General features: G+C 38.2%; 1 pseudogene; it reads right to left on the reverse strand.

Moving 5' to 3' along the window:
* Positions 1-14,721: 14,721 nt before the first annotated feature.
* LOC109438902 (large ribosomal subunit protein uL30 pseudogene) lies at positions 14,722-16,031 on the reverse strand (annotated as a pseudogene).
* Positions 16,032-24,321: the final 8,290 nt, after the last annotated feature.

Here is a 24,321-nt window from a genome sequence, read left to right on the forward strand (position 1 = left end):
ATCAATGGAATGGAGTAGATAAACCAGAAATAGACCCACAACTGATCTTTGACAAAGAAGCAAAAATAAATAAATAAAATGGAGAAAAGATAATCTTTTCAAAAAATGTTGCTAGCACCATATGAAAAAAGAGAATCTAGACACAGATCTTACACCTTTAAAAACTAACTCAATGCAAAAGTATGGGTGGGAGATGAGGGTAAGGGGGATCAAATATATGGTGATGGAAGGAAAACTGACTTTGGGTGGTGAACACACAATGGGATTTATAGATGATGTAATACAGAATTGTACACCTGAAATCTATGTAATTTTACTAATAATTGTCACCCCAATAAACTTTAAAAGAAAAAAAATGCAAAAGTATAAAACTCCTGGAAGATAACATAAGAGAAAACCTAGATGACCTTAGGTATAATAACTTTTTAGATACAACACCAAAGGCATGATCCATTAAAGAAGTAACTGACAGACTGGACTTTATTAAAATTTAAAACTTCTGCTCTGTATTAGACACTGTCAAGAGAATGAGAAGACAAGCCACAGACTGGGAGAAAATACTTGCAAAAGGCACATCTGATAAAAGACTGTTATCTAACATATACAAAGTCTTAAAACCCAACAATAAAAAATAAACAACCTGATTTAAAATGGGCAAAAGACCTGAGCAGATACTTCACTAAGGAAAATATACAGATGGCAAATAAGCTTATGAGAAGATGCTCAACATATTATATCATTAGGAAATTATAAATTAAAACAACAATGAGATACCTCTACATGCCTATTAGAATGGCCAAAATCCAGAACACTGACAATACCAAATGCTGACGAGAATGTGGAGCAACAGAAACTCATTCATTGCTGATGGGAACGCAAAACGGTACAGCCATTTTGGAAGACAACTTGGCAATTTCTTACAAACTAAACATACTCTACCATACAATTCAGCAGTTGCACTTGCTATTGGTATTGTATACAAAGGAATTGAAAAAACCTACACAGACATTTATAGCAGCTTATTAAAAATTACTAAAACTTGGAAGTAAGCAAGATGTCCTTCAGTAGGTGAATAAAAAAACTGTGGTACATCCAACAATGGAATAGTATTCAGTGTTAAAAAGAAATGAGCTACCAAGGCATGAAAAAAACATGGAGGGAACTTGACTACATAATACTAAGTGAAAGAAGCCCATCTGAAAAGGCAACATATTTTATGACTGCAACTATATGACATTCTAGAGGAGGCAAAACTATGGAGACAGTAAAAATATCTGTGGTTGTCAGGCATTAGGTGGAAGAGAGAAGTGAACAGGCAGAGCACAAAGGAGTTTTAGAGCGATGAAACAATTCTGTATGACATTACAGTGGTGGATACATATCATTATACATTTGTCCAAAGCCATAGAATATGCACCAAGAGGTAATAAACTACAGTCTGTAAGGTAAACTACAGACTTTGAATGATAATGATGCATCAGTTTAGGTTCATCTGTTGTAACAAATGTACCACTGTGGTGGGGGATGTGGTTAGCGGACAAGGTTGTGCATGTGGATGCCAGGGCATACATGGGAAATCTCTGTATTTTCCATTCAATATTTCTGTGAACTTAAAACTGCTCTAAAATACACACACACACACACACACACACACACACACACACACACACACAACCAATGCTAGGAGGGACGTTTCCTTGGCCTAACCCAGGGTGATTTAAAAAATACAGATTCTTGGGTCTCATCCCAGATCTACTGAATCATTTCTTCAGGAATAGGATATAGGAATCAGTATTTTTAATAATAACCCAGGTGATTGTTTTGGTCAGACAAGTTTGGGAAATACTACCTTCAGCTATTGTATTGCTGAAAGCAGTCACACCAGGTGATGGCCAAGGATTAAAATTTTCAGCTCACAAGATATTACACAAGCTGTGTTAGCAGACAGAGCTCATTCTAAATGTAGTACTGAAGTTGTAAGAACTTGTCCTTCCATATTCCCTTTGAAGTTAGAAAGCCACATAACATGCTTTGGTCAATCGAATGTGAACGCAAGTGATGTGAGTGGAAGAGATGTGCTCCTTCTGGGAAGAATTTGAAGAGCAGGGACTAGCTTGTCACATTCCCTTGTCCCTGTTGTGATGACCACAGAAAAGCCTGTGAAGATTCTGTCATCCTAGTTCCTTTAAGTGAATACAGTGTGAACTCGCTGCCAATCCAAAATGAATGTGTAGCATGAGTGAAAAATAAACTGTTCTTGTTTCAAATCACTAAGATTTTGTGGTTCTTTGTTACTGCAACATAACTCAACCTGTCCTGACTGATAGTCTTCAAACTCTACACATTTCTAAGCTTTCCAAGAAGACAACGGTATCTCAAATGCCATTCTCTAAGAGAGGAGTTAATCTAGATATGGAAAATTTCCCCCTAGAAATGGAAAATTCAGTGTCAAATCTAACATCTCCTAATTAAGTTTATGTTGACAGGACATGGATTCCAGATCCTTGTATCAGATCAACCATCTTGATAAAGATGAAATTCATAATTTCTCTCCCTATCACCCCTGACTCCAAAGTCTCTGACTAGTATTTGACAAAACCAATTAATGGGCTTTGGGAACACAATTTTGTCTAAAATAATAACACTAGAGATTGGGGAATAGCTTTTCCTAAAATTGATGGATGAGCGGACAGTGCTGTAATAATTTTGTGTGTCTTATTGACTTTTTGGACCCTCTACAAACTCAAAGAGAAATTTGATACTATTTCTGATGAAGCTACAACTGCTTACAGAAAATTCCAAGTCTATTTAATCATTAAGAACACCTATAATAATTAAGAGTAAGTGAAATATGAATTGGAAATGATGAATTCTGGGTATTAATTTCTTTGTAGTTTAAATCTCAAGGGCAAGAGAATTTGACTTCAGACATTAATTTCTTTGGACTTTAATTCGTAAGGGGATTTAATCTTTAGACTTTAATTTTCCCTAGGAATTTGATAATGGAAGAGAGTGTATGGTCAAATTTGGAGGATCTCTGTGTTGACTGCATTTTATTATTGAAGCATCGTAATGGTACCATGTAATCTCATTGCAAGCCCTCTTATAAATGAGATCAGCAATATTCATGAATACAATTAGTATGGAAAATAGACAAGGGGATAAATTTTCAGATTTAGAGTTTCTATAAGTACTGTAATATTTGTAATAGTTACAAAGCAGCTTTTCTCTCATGCATGGCTTGGTCCTGGAAGGGAGCTCAGGTTGATTTTGAAAGCGCATAGAAACTAGACCATTCTAGCACCATGTGATCTTCCAATAGTTCTCCTGTGTTCCCCCGAGAAATGGAGCCTACAAAGCTTCTCCCCAGTTTTGACTGTTACCCTCAAGTGAACTCTCTAAACTTTACACATCAAGTAGGACTATTTCTTTGGGGGGCATCTTTTAGTAATTTGGTGTGTTGTTTTGTTTTGGCTCCTCTGCTTCTTCCCACATGTGAATCTTGTTGCTATCGTGGTGTATCCCCACTTGTGTATATTTGGGAGCTTATACCTTGCTACCTAAAATCGTTATGAATGTTGTTCATCAGTTTTAGGCTTTGCTGTCTAACTTGCTCTGTTTTTGTAGAAAGATATGGGGATATTTAAAAATTATGCCACTTACAACTTTCTGAATTCCCTTTGCTTTTTTCTTGATTCCTTCATGTAGCCCCCTAATTAAGTGTGACCACGTGACTATTTCTGGCTAATTAAACATGAGGGGAAGTAAAAGGTGTCACTTCACTGTGGCCACTCTGTACCACTCCTTTGTCTCTCCCTTCTCTGATCATGAGCATAAAATTCAAAGCCTGAAGCAGCCTGGATGAATGGGTCTCAGTAGAGTTTGCTATCCACAGTAAAGTTTGCATTAGCAAGAAGTGAACTATTCTTTTGGGGTTACTACTACAGCATAAAACCAGGTTACCCAGCCACTTCACACTTCCTCTATTAACTATCACCTCTTCCTCTGTAAATATTCTCAAGTATCTCCCATTTAAAAACAAACAAACAAACAAACAAAACTTCCCCTAATTTTGCTGTTTCTCAAATTATCATATATCTCCCTCCTCATTCACTGATACATTTCTGGAAGGAAAATCTATATTTGCTACCTCCACTTCCTCACCACCCACTCACTCCTTAATTCCTGGGGATCTGGCTTCTGCTTTCTTCATTATTCAGAAACTATTTTCTTTATGATTATCAGTCATCTCCTCCTTGCAAAATCATAATCAATTCTGCTCATCCTCTCTTCTACCAGGGCCCCAAACTCTGATCAAGTGGTTTTAAATCTTTTTATGATCACAGACCCCTTTGAAAATCAGATAAATGCTATGGATCTTTTCCCCATAAAAATCACATACACGTGCATACAAAGTTTTCATAAATGTCAGAGTTTTTGATCGTCATACTCCCCCAAAGCCCATCCATGAATAGCCTAAACATCTCTGTACTTTGAGTAAAGAGATCTGCCCTGGCCTGTACCTAAGAAGGAAACAGAAAGTGAAGAGGGTCATCCATTCCCACACAACAGTTGCTGGAGTATCCTTTCACTTCCCAATGTATTTTCCTGTGTCACCCTGAAGTTTTGTTTCTCCTCTATATTTTTGCATTTCTGTACTGGCTGGCTTCTTACCATCTATTCCCTTAGTCATCCCTAGTCATTCAACCACGGAGTACTTGCAGAGTTAAAAACAACAGTGTGCTCCTCTTATCCCAAAGGAAATGACAGGTTAGTGTGTCTGGGCTTTATTTTGTGGACAATAGGGAAATGCTGAATATTTTGAGTAAAGGACTGACCTGATAAAAATGATCTTTTAGGAGATTAATCTGCTAAGAATGTTTAATAGAGACATGAGAGACTGGCTGAGAGGAGGAGAATTAGAAAACTGCAACAATCCATGATCTGAGCTTGTGAACTACAGAACTGAACTGTTTTTTTGAGGAAAGCTATATTAGCATAAAGGGCATCACGGATGTAGCTGCACGAAGATCCGGTGCTCGGCTCTCCAGTGGGCTGGAAGAATGCAGTTAGCTAATAATAGCCTCCAGTTGCAGCACCTTCAGGACCTACCACAGCATCACTCATGCTGAGGTAATTATCTTCTGGTGAAGCCTCCACTGCTAGGGCCCAGCTAGCCATTTCTACGCAATGCAGGACTTCTCCACCGGACAACCTTTGCTCCGGAGCTTCCCACTGGGTTGACTGAGACTTTGCTAGATCTATGTCTGAGTTTAAGGCTCTCCCAGTCCAACTCAGTTTCCTCCCCACTTTTCATCACTGAGGTCTGTAAAGCTTTCCCTACTCAATCCTCCTTCTTCCCCCTTGATCTCTCGTTGGAGTCCTACCCCACTCCCCAATATAAAAATGCTTTGGAAATACATGAAAAGTTACACATTATGAAATTTATACAAGTAAAAATTAAATTGATAGCACTGAATTAATTGTATCTAAGAAAGGCATATTCTAAGTTTAATTATTTCATGCACTAGGAAACTAAGAAATGTGATAATACTGATTTATGTATTGAGGAAAAGCATCAATGTCACTGCAGATTTGAATGAGTTTTCTACATTCTGAAATCTTTTCTCTGATTTAACTTGAGGTTAAATAAGAGACTAAGGTAGCTATTTGGACATTTCTTTAATTTAGAGAGGCCAATTTATTTTAAAGAGAACATTTTCATCTCACGATTGAAAGTAATAATGGGATAATTGGGAAGAGCAGAGCAGTTCTCTGAGACAAGTGCTGCAGCTGGGGTTCAGCAAATACAAGAGTCAGTATAGGCACTGAAAATATGTCCTTCAGGGATACATGATGATGGAGTAGATAAACGCTGTGCTCGCCTCATCCCATGAACACATCAAAATTAAAGCTAAATTACCAAACAATCAACCTGAGAGAACCATCCGAAGTCTAGTTGAACAGAAGTTTTATAACTAATGATATAAAAAAGAAACCACGCCGAGACTGGTAGAAGGGGCAGAGACACAAAACAGGCCAGCCCCAAACCTCTGTGTGGCAGATGGAAATTGGGAGGGATATCTCTCAGCCACAGAGGTTCTCCATCGAAGATCAAGGGACCCCAGCCCCACACCAGCCTCCTCAGCCAAGAAGAGGAGCCCCCACAACATCCCACTGTAAAAAATAGCGAGTATTCCGACCATCTGGTGGGACAGAAGACTGTGGGAAACCCAGACATCCTCTTAAAGGACCCATGCAGGCACTCACCCTGGGCTTCAGCGGAAGTATGGTGACTCTGGGGGCATCAGAGACATATGGGTAGAGACTGAGTTGTGTACCTTCAGGGTGAACAGTACCCATTTTCTTGTGTGCGGCCCTCCTCTCCTTCAGCCAGCAGGCGGGGGCCATCTTTCCTGTGTTGAGCCCGCCCCCACAGGCCAAATCTGAATCTGATTGGCTTGGTGAGCTCTGCTGCTCAAACTTGCTGACTCACTGAGACTTTGCCTCACCCAAGTTTCCTGCCACAGGTGGCTTTATCAGTGGCTGAACCTTACAGGAGCTGGCAGGTGATAGCAGGCCACAGAGTGTCCTGGTTCTTTGTGGAGCAACCACCCACCTGGTACTGGTGGCAGCTGTTCTCAGTTCACAGTGTGGCCTCACCTACGTGCTTCCCGGTAGAGCACAGGCAATGACCAACTGTGGATTGCTTTGTAACTCCTACCAGGTCATCCTCGGCCAGTCAGAGGCAGAGCCCCTCCCAAGATGCCCCAAAACCAACATACTTGGAGGTTGGCTTCAGAGCACAGCAGAGCGCCACCCAATTAACCCCACAAGAGGCACACACAAAGGGCAGTCTCAATAAACACCAGAGCTCACTGGGGAAAATCCCACTCAGTGGTGTAAGCCCCCTGCATAGCAGCCCATAAGCTGTGGATGTGGCCAAACCCCACAGCTAGTCAGCCTGAGGATCAATACCATCCACTGGCATGCCAACAGCAATTAAGGCTCAACTATAACAGGAGGGCACACATAACCCACAGAAGGGACACTCCTGGAGCACCTAGTTCAGGTGACCAGGGAGACTGTGCCACTGGACCCCACAAGACCCCTTCTACACAAGCCTACCCAGCAAGACTGGAAGACATAGCAGCCCTACCTAATACATAGAAACAAACACAGAGGGGTAGCCAAAATGAGAAAATAAAGAAATATGTCCCAAATGAAAGAACAGGAGAAAATTCCAGAAAAAGAACTAAATAAAATGGAGGCAAGCAAACTACCAGATACAGAGTTCAAAACACAGATTATAAGGATGCCCAAGGAACTTAGTGAGAACTGCACAAAGAGATAGCAAGCATAAAAAAAGGACATAGAAAGCATAGAAAAAAGGACATAAAAAAAGAACCAGTCAGAAGTGAAGAATACAATAACTGAAATGAAAAATGCACTAGAAGGATTCACCAGCAGACTAGATTAAGCAGAGGATCCAATCAGCAATTTGGAAGACAGGTAGGAGAAAACACCCAAACGGAAAAGAAAAAAGAAAAAAGAATCCAAAAAATGAGGACAGTTTAAGGGACAACATCAAGTGTAACAACATTCACATCATAGGGGTACCAGAAGAAGAGAGCAAGCAAGGTATTGAGAACCTATCTGAAGAAATAATGACTGAATATTTCCTAACTTGGCAAAGGAAACAGACATATAAACCCAGGAAGCGCAAAGAGTCCCCCGATAAAGATGAACCCAAACAGGCCCACACCTAGACACATTATAATGAAATTGGCAAAGGTTAAAGACAAAGAGAGAATCCTAAAAGCAGCTAGTAACATATACGGCAACTAGTAACTTATAAGGGAGACCCAATAAGATTGTCAGCTGATTTCTCAACAGAAACTTTGCAGACCAAAAGGGATTGGGACAAAACACTCAACATGATAAAAAGCAAGGACTTACACTCAAGCCAGCAAGGCTATCATTTAAAATCGGAAGACAAAGAGCATCCCAGTCAAGAAAAAGCTAAAGGAGTTGATCACCACCAAACCAGTATTACAAAGAATGTTGGAGGGATTTCTTTGAGATGAAAAAAAAAAAAAGATCAAATATATGAATAATAAAATGGCAATAACTACATATCTATCAACAATTACTTTCAATGTAAGTGGATTAAATGCTCCAATAAAAAACATAGGGTGGCTGAATGGGTAAGAAAACAAAACCCTTACATATGCTGCCTGCAAAAGACTTAATTCAGATTGAAAGATACACACAGACTGAAAGTAAAGGGATGCAAAAAGTTATTTCATGAAAAACAAAAACAAAAAACCTGAGGTAGCAATACTTATACCAGACAAAATAGATTTTAAAACAAAGGCTATAACAAGAGACAAAGAAGGACCCAGTAATCCCACTTCCTGGTACTTATCCAAAAAAACCCAAGCGCTACTTTGAGGGCACGAGTGCATCCATATGTTCATTGCAGCATTGGCCAAGATGTGGAGGCAGCCTGGATTTCTGTCAATAGGAGAATGGATAAAGAGGAGGTAGTACATACAAGTTGTGATCAAAAGATACAATGAATGTTTAAATTTTAAAAATTTATTACAGTAAAAGACACATTGTCATTAATCCCCCTCAAAATATTCTCCCTTACTTCAAACACTTATCCCATTGTTCTTGCCACTTTCTGAAGCAGTTCTGGAAGTCCTCTTTCTTGAGTGTCTTTACTTCATCCTCTATCATGACAATACTCCATGTCACACATCGCTTCTGGTACAGCAATTTCTTTCAAATAAAAACATTATGGGGCTGGCCCGGTGGCTCAGGCGGTTAGAGCTCCGTGCTCCTAACTCTGAAGGCTGCTGGTTTGATTCCCACATGGGCCAGTGGGCTCTCAACCACAAGGTTGCCAGTTCAATTCCTCGAGTCCTGCAAGGGATGGTGGACAGCGCCCCTGCAACTAAGATTGAACATGGCATCTTGAGCTGAGCTGCCACTGAGCTCCCGGATGGCTCAGTTGGTGGGAGCGTGTCCCCTCAATCACAAGGTTGCCAGTTCGACTCCCGCAAGGGATGGTGGGCTGTGCCCCCTGCAACTAGCAACAGCAACTGGACCTGGAGCTGAGCTGCGCCCTCCACAACTAAGATTGAAAGGACAACAAGTTGACTTGGAAAAAAGTCCTGGAAGTACACACTGTTCTCCAGTAAAATCCTGTTCCCCTTCCCCAATAAAATCTTTAAAAAACAAACAAAAAAAACAACAGTATGGTGTGTCCTCATCCACCTTATTCACCAGACCGGGTGGCATAAAACTTCTGGCTCTTCCCCAAAGTCAAAATGACCACGAAAGGAAAACGTTTTGAATTGATTCAGGATATCTAGGCAGCCACAACAGCACAGCTAGACACTCACAAAAGAGGACTTCCAGAACTGCTTCAGAAAGTGGCAAGAAACAATGAGATGAGTATGTTTGAAGTGAGGGAAAGTATTTTGAGGGGAATTAACGGCAATGTGTCTTTTAATGTAATAGCGTTTTTTTTAATTTAAACATTCACTTTGTTTTTTATCATACTTCATTGTATATACAGTGCAATACTGTTTGGCCATAGAAGGGAATAGGTGCTTGCCATCTGTGGTGGCATGGATGGACCTGGAGGATATTGTACTGAGTGGAGTATTTCAGACAAAGAAAGACAGATGCAATGTGATTTCACTTACATGTGGAAACTAAAGAACAAAATAAACAAACAAAACAGAAATAGGCTCATAGATAGAGAGAACATTTTGATGGTTGCAGATGGGAGGGGTTTGGGGTAGTGAGTGAAAAATGGGAAGGGACTAAGAAATACAAATTGGTTGTTACAAAGTAGTCATGGGGATGTAGGGTATAGCATAAGGAATATAGTCAATAATATTGTAATAACTATATATGGTGTCAGATGGGTACTAGATTTATTGGGGTGATAGATGGAGGGGGGTTTGGTTCTTGAAGGTTCTTTGGAATATACTTTGGGGGACAGGGTGAAAAAGGTGAAGGGATTAAGAAGTACAAATTGGTAGTTACAAAATAGTCATGGGGATGTAAAGTAAAGCATGGGGAATATAGTTAATAATATGGTAATAACTATGTATAGTGCCAGGTGGGTACTAGAGTAGTCAGGGGGATCACTTCTTAAATTATATAGATATCTAACCATGTGCTGTACATCTGAAATTAATATAAAATAATATTAAATGTCAACTGTAACTGAAAAATTCAAAAGGTGGGGAAGGTAAAAGGCAATAAGTGGTTCAAATTTGCAGGTATAAAACAAATAAGTCATGGGGATGTAATATATAGCATAGGGAATACAGTCATTAATATTGTGAAAGTGTGGTGCGGTGTGAGATGGCTGCTGGCCTTATCATGGTGATCACTTCTTTAGATATATGTGTTGAATAACTATTGCGTACACCTGAAACTAATATAATATTGTATGCTAACTATATTTTTAAAAATAAATAAATTGATAAAAAAATAAAAATATGTCCTTCAGATAGCAAAGACTGTTGAAGGTTCTTTGGAATATACTTCACGTCTGTGTTCATGAGACACTTCTGTGAAAATGGAAAGATGCTCCTGTCATGACAGTGCTAATATATATATATATATATATATATATATATATATATATATATATATATTATTATATAAATTTATATATATATATATATATATATATATATATATATATATAGAGAGAGAGAGAGAGAGAGAGAGAGAGAACCGTCATATAATACACCAACTTGATATTCAGAATATAACCGAAGTTCTACATGACAAACCATCTAACGCTATCTGCTAAACATAACCACTCTTCCTGGTTTTTTTTTTTTTTTTGGAGGAGGAAGTTATAGTATAATGTTAGAGGTATCTTTTGTGTTTATATTTGGCTGGAGGAGATTAGTTGGTCGCTGTTTCAGTTTTTCAGTGGCTGAGTAATTTGGAAATGAAACTATTACATCAAAGTAGTTTTGACCTAATAACCATTTGGTTAAAGGCCTAATCATTTTATCCCTATTTTTAAATGCTACTTAATACAACAGTTTCCTTTTGAGGTAGATCTTGGTAGAGGTTGAAACATTTCAATTATATAAATTCAAATTGTTGCCTCTCATTAATAAAACATTTGGAAATTATTTCCACAGTCTTCTTTAATCCCTAGCATGACCTCTCCCCTGCCAGCTACCCATCTTGCACGTTCCCGTTCTCAAATTATTTTCCTCATTCCTGTACAAACTCCCAATATTCTACTTTTTCCTCATATCTTTTCCACAACCCTCTATTCTCAACTGAGGACACTGCCTCATAGTTTTTTGAGAAAACAGAACCTGTCAGAAGTTGCTCATCTTCCGATTCCCAAATCTATGATTCTACTTGACTTGTACATTTTCTTTTTCTTACCTCCTGTTTCAACAGAGGGAGTGTCTCTACTCCCACAATTGAACTCCTGCTCTGGATCTAATCCCTCCCTCTTCACATCATCATCTCTCCCTTTCTAAAGAATTATTCTGATCCTGTGCTCTCATCTGTAAAAAAAACAACAACAACAACAACCCTTTCCTTGACTTATATCCTCTTTAAGCTACATTTCTTTCTTTCACTTCCCCTCACAGAAGGCTTAAATATCCTGTCTCTACATGCTCTATACTCCAACAAGTCACTCTTGAATCCTTGCCAATCCAGCTTCCTTTTCCCACCGTGCATCTGAAATTGTGCCTGCCAAGGTCAACAGTGACCTCAATATTGCCAAATCCATTGGCCACTTTGGTCTTTATCTTACTTGATTCTTCAGCAGCATCTCTCTCCCTGGAAACATTCTCCACTCAGGTTCTGTGATGCCACTATGTGCAGAATAAACATGGCAGGCCTCAGATTGTTATCCTTCAAAGGGGCTTACAAGGCTGGCCCTTGCCTAGCATTTGGGAACTTGATTTTCAGGAGTGTTGCTGTTGTTCCCTAACTGATAATGATGGCACACTGTATCTAGACTGTATAAACAATGTGGTTTATGCAGAACACCTGATTTCCTTCTGGGAATGTGGAATTTTGTAGGCAGAGGGTGCCTACATGACCAGACCCCCTACCCCCCAAAATCTTGGGCACTGAGTCTCTAACGGGCTTCCTTGAGAAACATCACACGTGTTGCTATATTTGCATTGCTGGGGGAAGAATGTGTTCTGCATGACCCTTCATGGGAGGAAGAGGGCATAAGGAAGGCAGCCCATGGATCCTCCAGACTCCACCAGTGTCTTTTCCTCTATAACCTAGTGCTGTGTGTTTACAATAACACCGTGATAAATCTTAGCTGTGATTACAAGTATATGCTGCTTCAGTGAGCCTCCTAGTGAATATCTGAACACAGAGCTTGTCTTGAGGACTCCTAACACCACTCTGTCCTGGTTTTCCTGTTCTCATACTCCTTTGCTGGTTTCTCCTACTCTGTCTCAACTAGAGCCTCAAGGTTTTACTGTCTTCTCTTCTTTATACTGTTTTTCTAGGTAATCTTATTTGCTCCCTTAACATTAAATATAATATCATCTATATGCTGACAACTTCCAAATTTATATCTCCAGCCTGGTTCCGACCACTAACTCTAGAAACTGATATCTAAAAGCCTATTTGAATCTTCACTTAGGATCTTGTAGGCAAATTTGATACGGCCAGTTTGGAACTCAATGATTGCTTTTTCCCAAACCTGGTCCTACCCTATTTTCCCTATCTCAATGAATGATACTACTAGGTACACTCTATTACCAAAGGCAGTAATTTGGGAGCCATCTGTGAACTCTTCCCTTTCTCTCATGTGACATTCTATCACCAAATCTTATTAGTTCTACCTCTAAGATATTTCTTAAATCTGACCACTTCTCACTTGTCTCTTCCTTATACAAACCAATCATCATCTCTCACTAGACTGCTGAAATAGCCTCCTAATTAATCTCACTACTTCCATTCTTACCCCTGTATAATCTATTCTCCATTCAGAGTCAGACAGTTCTTTTGAAAGTTTAAATCAAATGATGTCATTTTCCTGACTAAAAACTTGTCTATTGGTTTCCATTGCACTTAGAGTAAAACTGAATTCTTGGTCCACCTATTAGGTTAGAAGAAAGAGTAGGTGCTCTTGCATTGTGAAAAAGCTTGTCTTGATCAATAAACTGAGAGAAAGTCGGAGTACCTGGAACGGAATGAGTGAGAGAGGAAATCAAGATATGAGATGAAATATTAAGAGAGGAAGGGGTCTTTTCTTGCAGGGCCTTGTTTCATGAGTATTTATTACAAAAATCTGTGCTTGTATATGAAAGCAAAAATCATAACACAAAAATGTTCTTCAATGAACTGATCATTTATAAAATGAGTCCTAATTCAAATATTTTTCCATACGAAACACTAGTACCTTATCTCATTCAGTTGCCCCTCCTCATTGGCTTGAACTTTGAGATTGTGGTAAACATTGAAAAATATCAATCAAATGCAAATGAAATTAATCAGAATGAATGTAACTGATGATTATGCACCAGGTATAAGATTTCATGAAGTTGATGAGAGTGATATTAGAGAATACTTGAATTCACACACAATGCTGTTGGCAAGTGAGGCTCTGCAGTGATAACCGTTAATGATAGAAGCAGAGAAAATAGAAAAGGAATGTGCTTCAAAAAGGAATAATTTGAATATCAAGCAATTAAGAGAAATCACTAAGAATTGATAAGGCTCCAGATAATTTTTGCAAAAATGACTCTGCCCATTAAGAGAATGAACAACAACAACAAAAAGGTTAAAGACTGGAAGAAAATTTGCAAATCACACATATGGTACAGGATTTAACCCCAGAATATATAAAGAAATCTTAATACTCAATAATAACATATGATCTCACTTATATGTAGAATCTAAAGAAAAAAAATGAATGAAACAAAATAGAAACAGACTTATAGATACAGAGAACAAGCTGATGATTACCAGATAGGAGGGAGTCAGGGTGGTGGTGTGAAAAAGGTGAAAGGATTTAGTACAAATTGATAGTTACAAAATAGTCATGGGGATGTAAAGTACAGCATATGGAATATAATGATAATATTGTAATAATTGTGTACTATAATACCAGGTGGTTATTAGACTAGTCAGGGCAATCACTTTTTATTTTATTTATTTAAAAAAAATTTTTTTATTGGGGAAAATTGGCAATAGTGTGTTTTTCCAGGGCCCATCAGCTCCAAGTCAAGTCATCGTCCTTCAATCTAGTTGTGGAGGGCACAGCTCAACTCCAAGTCCAGGCGCCATTTTCCATCTTAGTTGCAGGGGGCATCCCATGTGGGAATTGAACCAGTAGCCTTGTTGTTGACAGCCCGCACTCTAACCAACTGAGCCATCCGGCCACCACAAGGGCAATCACTTTTTAAATTATATAAATGTCTGTATACCTGAAACTATTTTGTATCTATGAGTCTGTTTCTGTTTTGTTTGTTTATTTTGTTCTTTAGATTCCATATATAAATGAGATTATACGGTATTTGTCTTTCTCAGTCTGACTTACTATTTCACTTAGCATAATACCTTCTAGGTCCATCTGTCTGTAGCAACCCCTTAGGCTTTTGAAGTTAGAGGTAGGATCCTACTTCTCACTAAGACCTAGATAATGGGAAATTTTCCAAATCTAGCGAGTGGGTCCAGATGTTCAGTAGTCAAAAACAATTATAGATGCCCACTATTATAAATTTCCTGAATAAAGAAAATTAGGTATATTTTTAGTAGGATCATGTTCTAGCAGAGTTAGTCAAATGTATTCTTTGTATTAGTAATTATGGACTTAAAAACTGTCCATAAAACTTACTTTTTTTTTTTTTAAAGTGGTCACTGTTCATTAACTGACCAGATTAGAGAAATAACCATGGTAAATACCTTCATTCATCCTTCTAATAACCCTGTTGATCTGGTATTCCCTGTTGCCAGCCTCTCCACCTTCTACAAAATGGGTGATCTTTTTCTTCTTTCTACCTCGTGGAGAAGAAAATTTGAAGGCTGCGGGAAGTTGTTTGCTTCTCTGAAGTGTTTCCAATAGCACAGATCTCAGGAATCAGATCCTCTATTCAGGTGATGTCAATGTGCTATCTGCCGGGGCAATTTGCTTTTTGTTGACTTTGCCATAAGTAGGCTTGTAGATCAGTTCATTTACTGACTTCAGGTTTGGGTACCCCCATGCAATATATGGTTCCACAGTCCTCAGCATGTTAATTAAAGCCTGTTGAGCTTTACAAAGATGCCATTGAAGATCTGGAGAAGGTGAAGAAGCTACAGCACCTTTTGGACCTTGGGGCTCACACCATGGATGCCTCTGATCCTGATGACAAATGACAATTTGGGTACCTCAGGTACATAGAAGTTGCCAGCTTTTCTTGCCATCCTCGCCACTCGAATCTCAGTCCTGTACATCTGCCTATATTCTTTGTGATAGTGCTTAGCTAAATTTTCATAGATAAGCTTTCTTCTTGCCGTTCAAAGCATATTTTGGGCAAACTTCTATCTCAGGTGCTTGATCTTCAGCTCTGCGAAATTCCTTTGCTTTTTCTTAAGGGTTTTTGGCACACCAGGAAATTTCTTCTTCGCTTCTGTACCCTCCATGGTTCTGGTCAGATAAAAGAAGCATAAAACCTACTCTTTGCTCTTGAGAGATATGTCTTTTCATTCATGTATTCGCTTACAGTGAATGAATCAAGAATGAATGATGCCAGTGTATGCCTTTCCACTGCATATTTGAGTAAAGACTATGAAATGAAATGACTGCATTTGGGGCTCTTGGTGGTCTTCAAGTGGTGTTAAAGTAAAACTGAATTAATCAGACATTCATAGGCAAAAATATGAACATTGACCTAAATGTCATATCTCATACAAAAATTAAATCAAAAAGGATCATGGCCCTAAAAGCAAAACATAAAACTTTTAGGGGAAAAAAAAAATCTTTGAGTCTAGAACTAAGTAGAGTTCATAGATTTAACATCAAAAGTTTGACCCACAAAAGGAAAAATTGATAAACTGGACCTCATCAAAATTAAAATCTTTTACTTTAGAACAAAAGATCTTATTAAGAGGATAAAAAGACAAGCTACAAACCAGGAGAAAATATGTGCAAGCCACATATCTGACAAAGGAACAGTGTCTGGAATATATAAAGAATTCTTAAAACTTAATAAAACAAGAACAACAAAAAAACAAAACACAAGCAATCGAATTAGAAAGCAGGCAAAAAATATGAGTATACATTTCACCAAAGAGGATATGCAGGTGGCAAATAAGCTCCTGAAAACATGGTCAACATCATTAGCCATTAGGGAAATGCAAATTAACTCCATACTTATCAGAATGGTTAGACAGTAGTGACAATACCAAAGGTTGGCAAGATGCAGAGAAACTGGATTACTCATACATTGCTGGTATGTAAAATGGTACAGCCACTCTGGAAAACAGTTTGGAATTTATTTATTTATAAAACTAAACATGTATCCTGGCATGACCCGGCAGTTGCACTCCTGGGCATTTATCCCAGAGAAATTAAAACTTATGTTCACACAAAAACCTACAGATGAATGTTCATAGCAGCTTTATTTGGAATAGCCAAAAACAACCCAGATGTCCTGCAACAGGTGAATGGTTAAACTATGGTACAGCCGTACTGTAGAATGTTATTCAGCAATAAAGGGGAATAAACTATTGGTGCATGCAACAACTTGGATGAATCTCTAGGGAATTATGGTAAGAGAAAAGAGCCAAGCTCTAAAGGTTACATTCTATATGATTTCATTCACATAACAGTCTTGAAATGAAAAAACATGTAGAAATAGAGGACAGATTAGTAATTTCCAGGGGTTAGAGACATGGGAGGCATCAGGAAAGTGATGTGACTGTAAAGGGCAATGGGAGGGGTCCCTGTGGTGATGGAAATGTTCTTGACTGTATAATATAAATATTTGGATTATAATATTGGACTACAGAGGATACCAATTTTGGGAAACTGGGTAAAGAGTACAAGGCATTTCTGTATTGTTTCTGTACCAACATGTGGATCTGTAATTACCTCAAAAAAAAAAAAAAAAAAAAAAAAAACTAACTTAAAAAACTAAAAGCAACAACTGAAAAACTGATTATTCATGTTCTGAGTCCAGAAAGGCAGCCCACTTTCTACAGATGGGGATGAGGGTTTCCCCCATAGCAAATGTTTTGTGTCCACCACTGACTGTCCAGAGGTCCAAAATGAAGTGGCTGTAAACAGGAAGAGGAAGGACGTACTGTACCTTGTTCTCTAGGCTAAATGGCAATTAGCAGCCTTCACTTTCTAAAGAAGCCTGAAACTTCTGCCTTTTGTTTTAACTTTGCATACAATACACATATATTAAAGGGCACATATCATAAGTATATAGCTCAATGAATTTTAACCTTCTAAACACACCCATGTAACCAGCTCCCAGATGAAAAAACAGAACATAACCAGCATCCCAGAAGCCCCTTTCAGAGCACCTTCCATTTTGCACCTTATCCTCAAGGTAACCAGTATTTGGACTTCTAATACCACAGATTAGTTTGGCCTGTTATGGCTTATATAAACAGAATCATCTCGATACGCTCTTTTGTGTCTACTTTTGCTCCAACATTATGTTGTTGAGATCCACCCATATTGTTGCATGTATTTGTGTGTTTTTCATTCTCATTGTTATGTAGTATCTCATTGTGCAATATGTCACAAGTTATGTATTCTACTATTGATAGGTATTTGGGTAGTTCCTCTGTTTGGGACTCCTGGATAGTGCTGCTATGAATATTTAAGTAAATTTCTTTGGGTGAATATATATATATCCATTTTTGTTCTATCCTATAGATAGTGGCCACTCTACCAGATTGGATCCTGAAGTGAAGACAGTGTGGAGCAGGGCCCTGTCTTGACCTCAGAGGGAATGTAGTCAATCTTAAGCCACTGAGATTTTGGGATTGTTTACTAATGCAGCACAACCTGGAACAAGCGACTGATACAGCTACCATTCTTGTCTTGTTTCTGATTTCAATAGGTTGGCTTCCAAAGTGTCACTGTTACGTATAGAGATTGATTGAAATTTTATCAGGGTTTAAAGAAGTTCCTTTTTTGTTTTCTAATTTCATAAAAATTGTTATCACGAAGTGAATTGCATTGAATACTTTTTCTGCCTTTATTCTGCAACATTTGTCAAAAATGTTGGTTTTTCTGCATTAATGTATTGAATTTTATTGGTAGATTTTCTAATACTAGATTCAACTTACTAGTTTTTTTCTGTTTGTTTTGGTAAGAGTTTTGCCGTATGTTCAAATGGGATTAGCCTGTAATTTCCTCACTCAGTTTTGGGGTCAAGTTTAAATTAGCTCTAGTTCCTAACTGCCAACTACCAAGGCATTTTTTTCAGCCTTCATCATTTACCTCTAAAGCACTTCACTGTTCACTACTGGTTTCCCCTTCAATGTACTGGTTATTTTTGTGACAACAATGTCCAGAGATATCTTTCTAAACTACAAGGCTCTTCACGCCATGCCCCTGCCTCAGTGTTTACAGGTAAAGCCCAAACACCTTAGGAAGCCATATATAACTATCTGTAAACTGGTCTCAGCTTACCTTCTTGTCTCTTCTCTTACCAATAGCCACACTTTCTGAGCTCTTACCACACTCCACTCATTGTTCCCTGGCATACTTGGGTCACTGAAAACTCCAGGGCTTTCTACATACTGAGGCCTCTGCCTGGGCTATACATATCCACTTGACTTCAAGACCCTAATGTCATCCCCTCAGCTTCTCCCAAGTATTTGGTTACTGCCCACAGCACTGTATTTATAAATCTGAAATAGCTTATAGGATAAAATTTGAAATTCTTAACCCTACTTACAAGACACTACATGATCTAACTCTGCTTACCTTCTAAGCCTTATCTGCAACTCTTACCTTCCCTCCCTGAGCACACTGATCTTTCTGAGTTTCTCAAGACAAGCCAAGTTCTTCCCCCACCTCAAGCCTCTACTCATACTGTTTTCCTAGCTGGAGCATTCCTAATTATCCTTCTCAACACCTTATTCATCAAATGCTATTTCCTCAAAAAAAAAAAAAAAAAAAATCTTTCTAGGCCTCCCAGTTTAGGCCAGGTCCCCCTGTGCTACACAATCAGAGCACTCTTTATTCTGTTAAAAGATTTAATGAAATTATAATTAAATACCTGTAGAATGAGTTGTTGGTGCCTGCCTGTTCCACTAGACAGTGAGTTCCATAATATCAGGAACTACACAGAAACGGATCTTTTAGAAAAATATTTTATGTTGAAGTTGTTTGTCCTTCTAGTATATAAATCTGTTCTCACCTTCAACCGGTTTACATTTTATTTACACACACATACAAAACCTTGCGTGAATGTGTTGTTGTATGGAAACTGTGTAAATTAAGGGGGGAAAAGCCAGGTTCCATGTATGTATTAAAACAGTATTGGAACAGGAACAACAGAAGCCTCACAGTAAGATGATGACTCGACAGAACTAGTTTAGGAGAAGCGAAAGTTTAGAGCTGAGAGCGACCATAAAAACATAAGCTCCCATCCTCCAAAAATGACAGAACTATTGGATGAGGTATTGATTTTTTTCAGGCTGTGGAAGGGAGTTTGAATTACAGTAAAGCCCTCACTTAATGCCGTCGATAGGTTCTGCCTTTAAGTGAACCAATGTATGAGAAAACCAATTTTACCGTAGGCTACTTGATGTAAACAAGAATTACAAGTTCCTGTGGCATCTCATCAACATTATAACTAATGACATTGAGGACCTGCCGCACTTTTATCTAGAGATCCTAAGAAGTAGGAAGTTTCCAGTTGACAGTTACAATTTTAATTTATCTGTTTACTTGTCTGTCAGTTCACTAGACAGTGAACTCCTTGAGGACAAGTACTGTGTCATTCATTTTATGATCTCAAACTTGGCATTCAGAAGGCAGTTTATTGCATTAATGAATATATAATTCACTGTGGAGAATTAGGGGTTTGATATATTACTTCTCTTACGAATCTGTAAATTTTGGAAGAGATTCTGGTTAGTACAAAGAAACAAATTTCAAAGGGTAGCATTTCAAGCATCAGATAAAGTGTGAGTGTCTTGCTAGCTATTCAGATTATTCATGCAGGGGTCCTGCTGGCTGGCTCAGGTGGTTAGAGCACGTGCTCCCAATGCTGAGGTTGCAGGTTCGATTCTCACATGGGCCAGTGAGCTGCACCCTCTATAAATAAGATTGTGAATAACAGCTCTCCCTGGAGCTGGGCTGCTGTGAGCAGCCGGCAGCTGTCGAGAGCAGATGACCGGTGACTGACTGCCTCAGCCAGGGGAGCGTAGGCTCATAATACCAGCATGGGCCAGGGAGCTGTGTCCTACACAACTAGACTGAGAAACAATGGCTTGAACCAGAGTGGGGGTGGGAGGGGGGAGGTGGAAGAAAGGAGAGAAAAAAAAAAAGAAGTGAAATGTATGATGATAAAAAAAAAATTAAAAAAAAATTATTCATGCAGACAATTCTATTCTCTGTCTTTGAGAAAGGCCTATTCTTTTTATACATATAAAAACTGGGGGTAGGTGGAAAGAATGTACATCCTCTTTGTGCATTGGTTATTATCTCTCCACTGACTCTATTGTTAACTTCTCCAACTAACATTGAAAACTACAATACATGTCTTTACTACATTTGATTATGAGGGAAGCTGTGACCTCCTACATTATTCACAGCTTGTCAAAAAAGAAATACAAAGAGTTTCAGTGGTGCTGAAAAAGACGTTTTTCCCTTAAAACAGCAAATAGGTGTTTTTAAAGTAATAAAATAATATTTTTTAAGTCATTAAATAAGTATAGCTTGGTGGCTAGGTATCACCAATGGCCACCTATGTGATATAAGGGTGCTTAAAAACCCCAAAAAAACTCTTAACAGACTACAATTACTCTCTTTTGATCCCAATGAGGTCTAATATTTTAGAGTTAGAAGTTCATTACTTAAGGGTCTTCCAGGTCCAGTGGCATGGCAGCCTGAGTAAACGCTGACACCCTCTTATACAGGAATGATGCATAAACATAACAGCAACCTATAACCACAGATGACCTCACACAGAGAAAAAGGAAAATCTCCAAATGCCAGAAACAAAGAGAAAGGAAAGCCAGAGTGATAAGTTTGTGAGTTAACTCTGCATCAACACTGGGGCAGAGCTATTGGATCTGGAAACAGCAAGCAAGTTAGGTTTTAATACCTACTCAGGTACAGAAGTTGAAGCCTTCGACCTAAGGGAGTTGGAAGTGAAATACTGCATAAAAACAGAACTCTCCAAGGGTTCAATTTCCAGGCCTGAAACATGCATAGGATAAAAATCCAAATTTACACTAGATGAAAAATGAACATAACTATTGATTGGTACTGGGTCTGTGATACTTCTGCAGAACTGCAAGCAAACAAAAAAAGTTGCTCTGGGTCACATGGGATTCCGACAGAGAAAAAGCTATCTGAAGATGCCTTCATAATATCAAGAATTATAAAACGCAAATAAATGATCCACCATGAACAAAAGTCAGCAAACACATAGCACCCCTAAGAATTGGAGATAATAGAAAGCATGTCAAAATACGATTATCTGAAGTAAATAAGTATTTCTAAAATGATTAAAGAAGCCATTGGAACCATAAAGAACAAAACTCAATGATAAATAGGATGGGCATATTTATCAAAGTACTAAATAGCACCTAAAATAAAAAAATATAACCCTTGGAATTAGAAGATCAATGGATAAGTTAAAGAGCAGATCATATACAGATGAATAAAGAATTCTCAGAACTAGAAATGATAGATCTTGTAAAGTTATTCAGAATGAGGTAGAGAGATAAAGACTTAGAAAATATAACAAATATGGAGATTAGACAGAGAAGGTATAACACATGTCTAATGGGAATTCTACCAGGAGAGGAGAACAAAAAAATCATGATAATGGATGAAAATTTTGCATAACTGATGAATGATATGAATTTTTTGATTCGAGAAATACATATTCCCTTCAAGATTAATGCAAAGAAGCACACATCTAGTTACACTGCAGTAAAATAGCAAAAATGCCTAACACAAAAATGCCTAACAGAGAAAAAAAACAGTAAAATAATAAAAAATTCATTCCTTTAGCTGTGATTTCCTGCTTGTTAAAAATTGAACATACACTTTAGGTCAAATGAAGTGGATACTATAAATAGATAAAAAGGATTTTTGGATGAAATATTAAAAACGTAAAAATCGTATAGGAAGAAGAAAAAAAGTCATTTATCAGATCCAATATTCTGGTGTTTTTAATGACTGTAACAGCAAGAGTCTGAATACTTGATTACATTAGGATGACTAATTTTTAAAGATTATGCTTTTAAATATTTTTAAAGATTATGCTCTGGCAACAGAGATTCATACACTTGTCAATACAGCCCCAGTCCCAAATGCATCACATATAGAAAAACTAAGGCAGGAGAAGGCAGGAAACTGTCATTTTTGTTCACTGCTAATAAGTGGATTACCAAGTAGTGGGCCAATAACTATATCAAAGACATAAATATTTGATTGATAATTATCCCTGCCAATTCTTCCAGCTTGAGAAGAAATCTCTCTCTTTAGAATATTTTCCATGAAGGGCTATTGTACTTTCAGGGTCTTCCAAGAAGGATGATTACAGTTCGTTTCCTCCAAGAGCCTAATAAGAAGCCAATGTCTCCCTCAGGGTCTGACTAAAAGGATCATGTGCTTTAATATCCTTTGGCAGAGTATCCTGAGTTCTAAGAGATTTAAAAAAAAAAAAATGCTTGGGAGTTGTTCTGAGGAGAAAACTGACCCAGACTTGGGGTTAACTGTCTTCAGGGATGAGTAGACTGCGTATCCCAGAACAACTTAAGGTCGACCAACTTTCTCACCTGATGGGGTTTTAATAGTGTTTTCTATTAAACTTCACATAAAATAACAGAAAGACTTTATCTCTTTTGCTCCAACAATTCTTTTGACTTTTCCAGTTCAGAAATCCACTCCCAGGAAACTTGACATCACCTGGAACTGCTTCTTTGAAGTTGTAAATCCAACATTTCAGTTCTTCCAGATCCCTTGCCCAGGCTAATCCTTTCATATTGTGCTGCACCACTTCAGGGCCCGAGTCCCTTGATCTCTCTATTCTCTGCTTATAGGTCCTCTTCCGTCTTCACTTTGACTTTAAGGGGAGCAGAGTTTGCCACACCAAAATATGCCTTGTTGGGATGTTGATTATTTTAAGCTGGTTATTGTTTAAGAAACAAAAGACTCCAGGAGAACCTTTGACCTTCCCCCTAACTGCCTAAAAAATTTTAGATAGAGGGAGAACCTGCTCCAGTAAGGGAGCTATTATTACAGATAACTACAGTTTAATATGAATTAAGTGTGATAAACAGGAAGGAAAGCCTTTGATCAAAGTCTTCTTTGTGGTTTATTGTTAAAATGGGTCAACAAACATCTGTTCACCAAACATTTGCTTTCCCATCTCCATGTGAATTGCCTTTTTTGCCTTTGAAGCCCCAAACTGCCACCCGCCCCACCCGCCCCACCACAACCATACCCCTTCTCCTTAGTCCAAAATGGCATATAAACCTCAACTGTCAGATTTGTCCATGGGTCTCATGTTCTTATGGAACTCTGTATGTACATACTTAATAAATTTAGTTATTTTCTCCTATTAATCTGTCTCTTCAACTTGATTATTAGACCAGCCAGAAGAACTTAGAAGAGTAGGGAAGAAAATTATTTTCTTCCCCTACAATTTCAACCAAGTTAGGCACTCTTTCAAACATTCTTAACTCAATGATCGATATTTAGAGAAGAAAATTCAATGAGATAATGTAGGTAAAGCACTGGCTGAGAGAAGTGCTCAGCAAATGGTAACTAACACCACTACTATCACCACCACCATCATACAGAACCTTCCCTTGCTCCTTTGTCATTTTATCATACCAGCTTGTATGTATACATTCCTGGGCTGCTAAACATTATTGGAGAAAAAAAATCACTAAATTGTGCAGAGAGACGATAGTGAATTCATGCTTCCAGCATTAAGTGCCAAGCAATTCTACTATTTCTCTAATCAGTTTTCTGAATTTTGAGACTACTTTAAACCTTTCCCAATCTCCTCAAATCTACCCATCCCTTCCTCCCATCATTCTCATTCTCTTCCTTCACAGAAAAACAAAAACAGTAATCATCAA

The sequence above is a fragment of the Rhinolophus sinicus genome, chromosome 2, assembly GCF_057876585.1.
Source record: "Rhinolophus sinicus isolate RSI-liver-muscle chromosome 2, RSI-T2T, whole genome shotgun sequence".
NCBI lineage: Eukaryota > Metazoa > Chordata > Mammalia > Chiroptera > Rhinolophidae > Rhinolophus > Rhinolophus sinicus.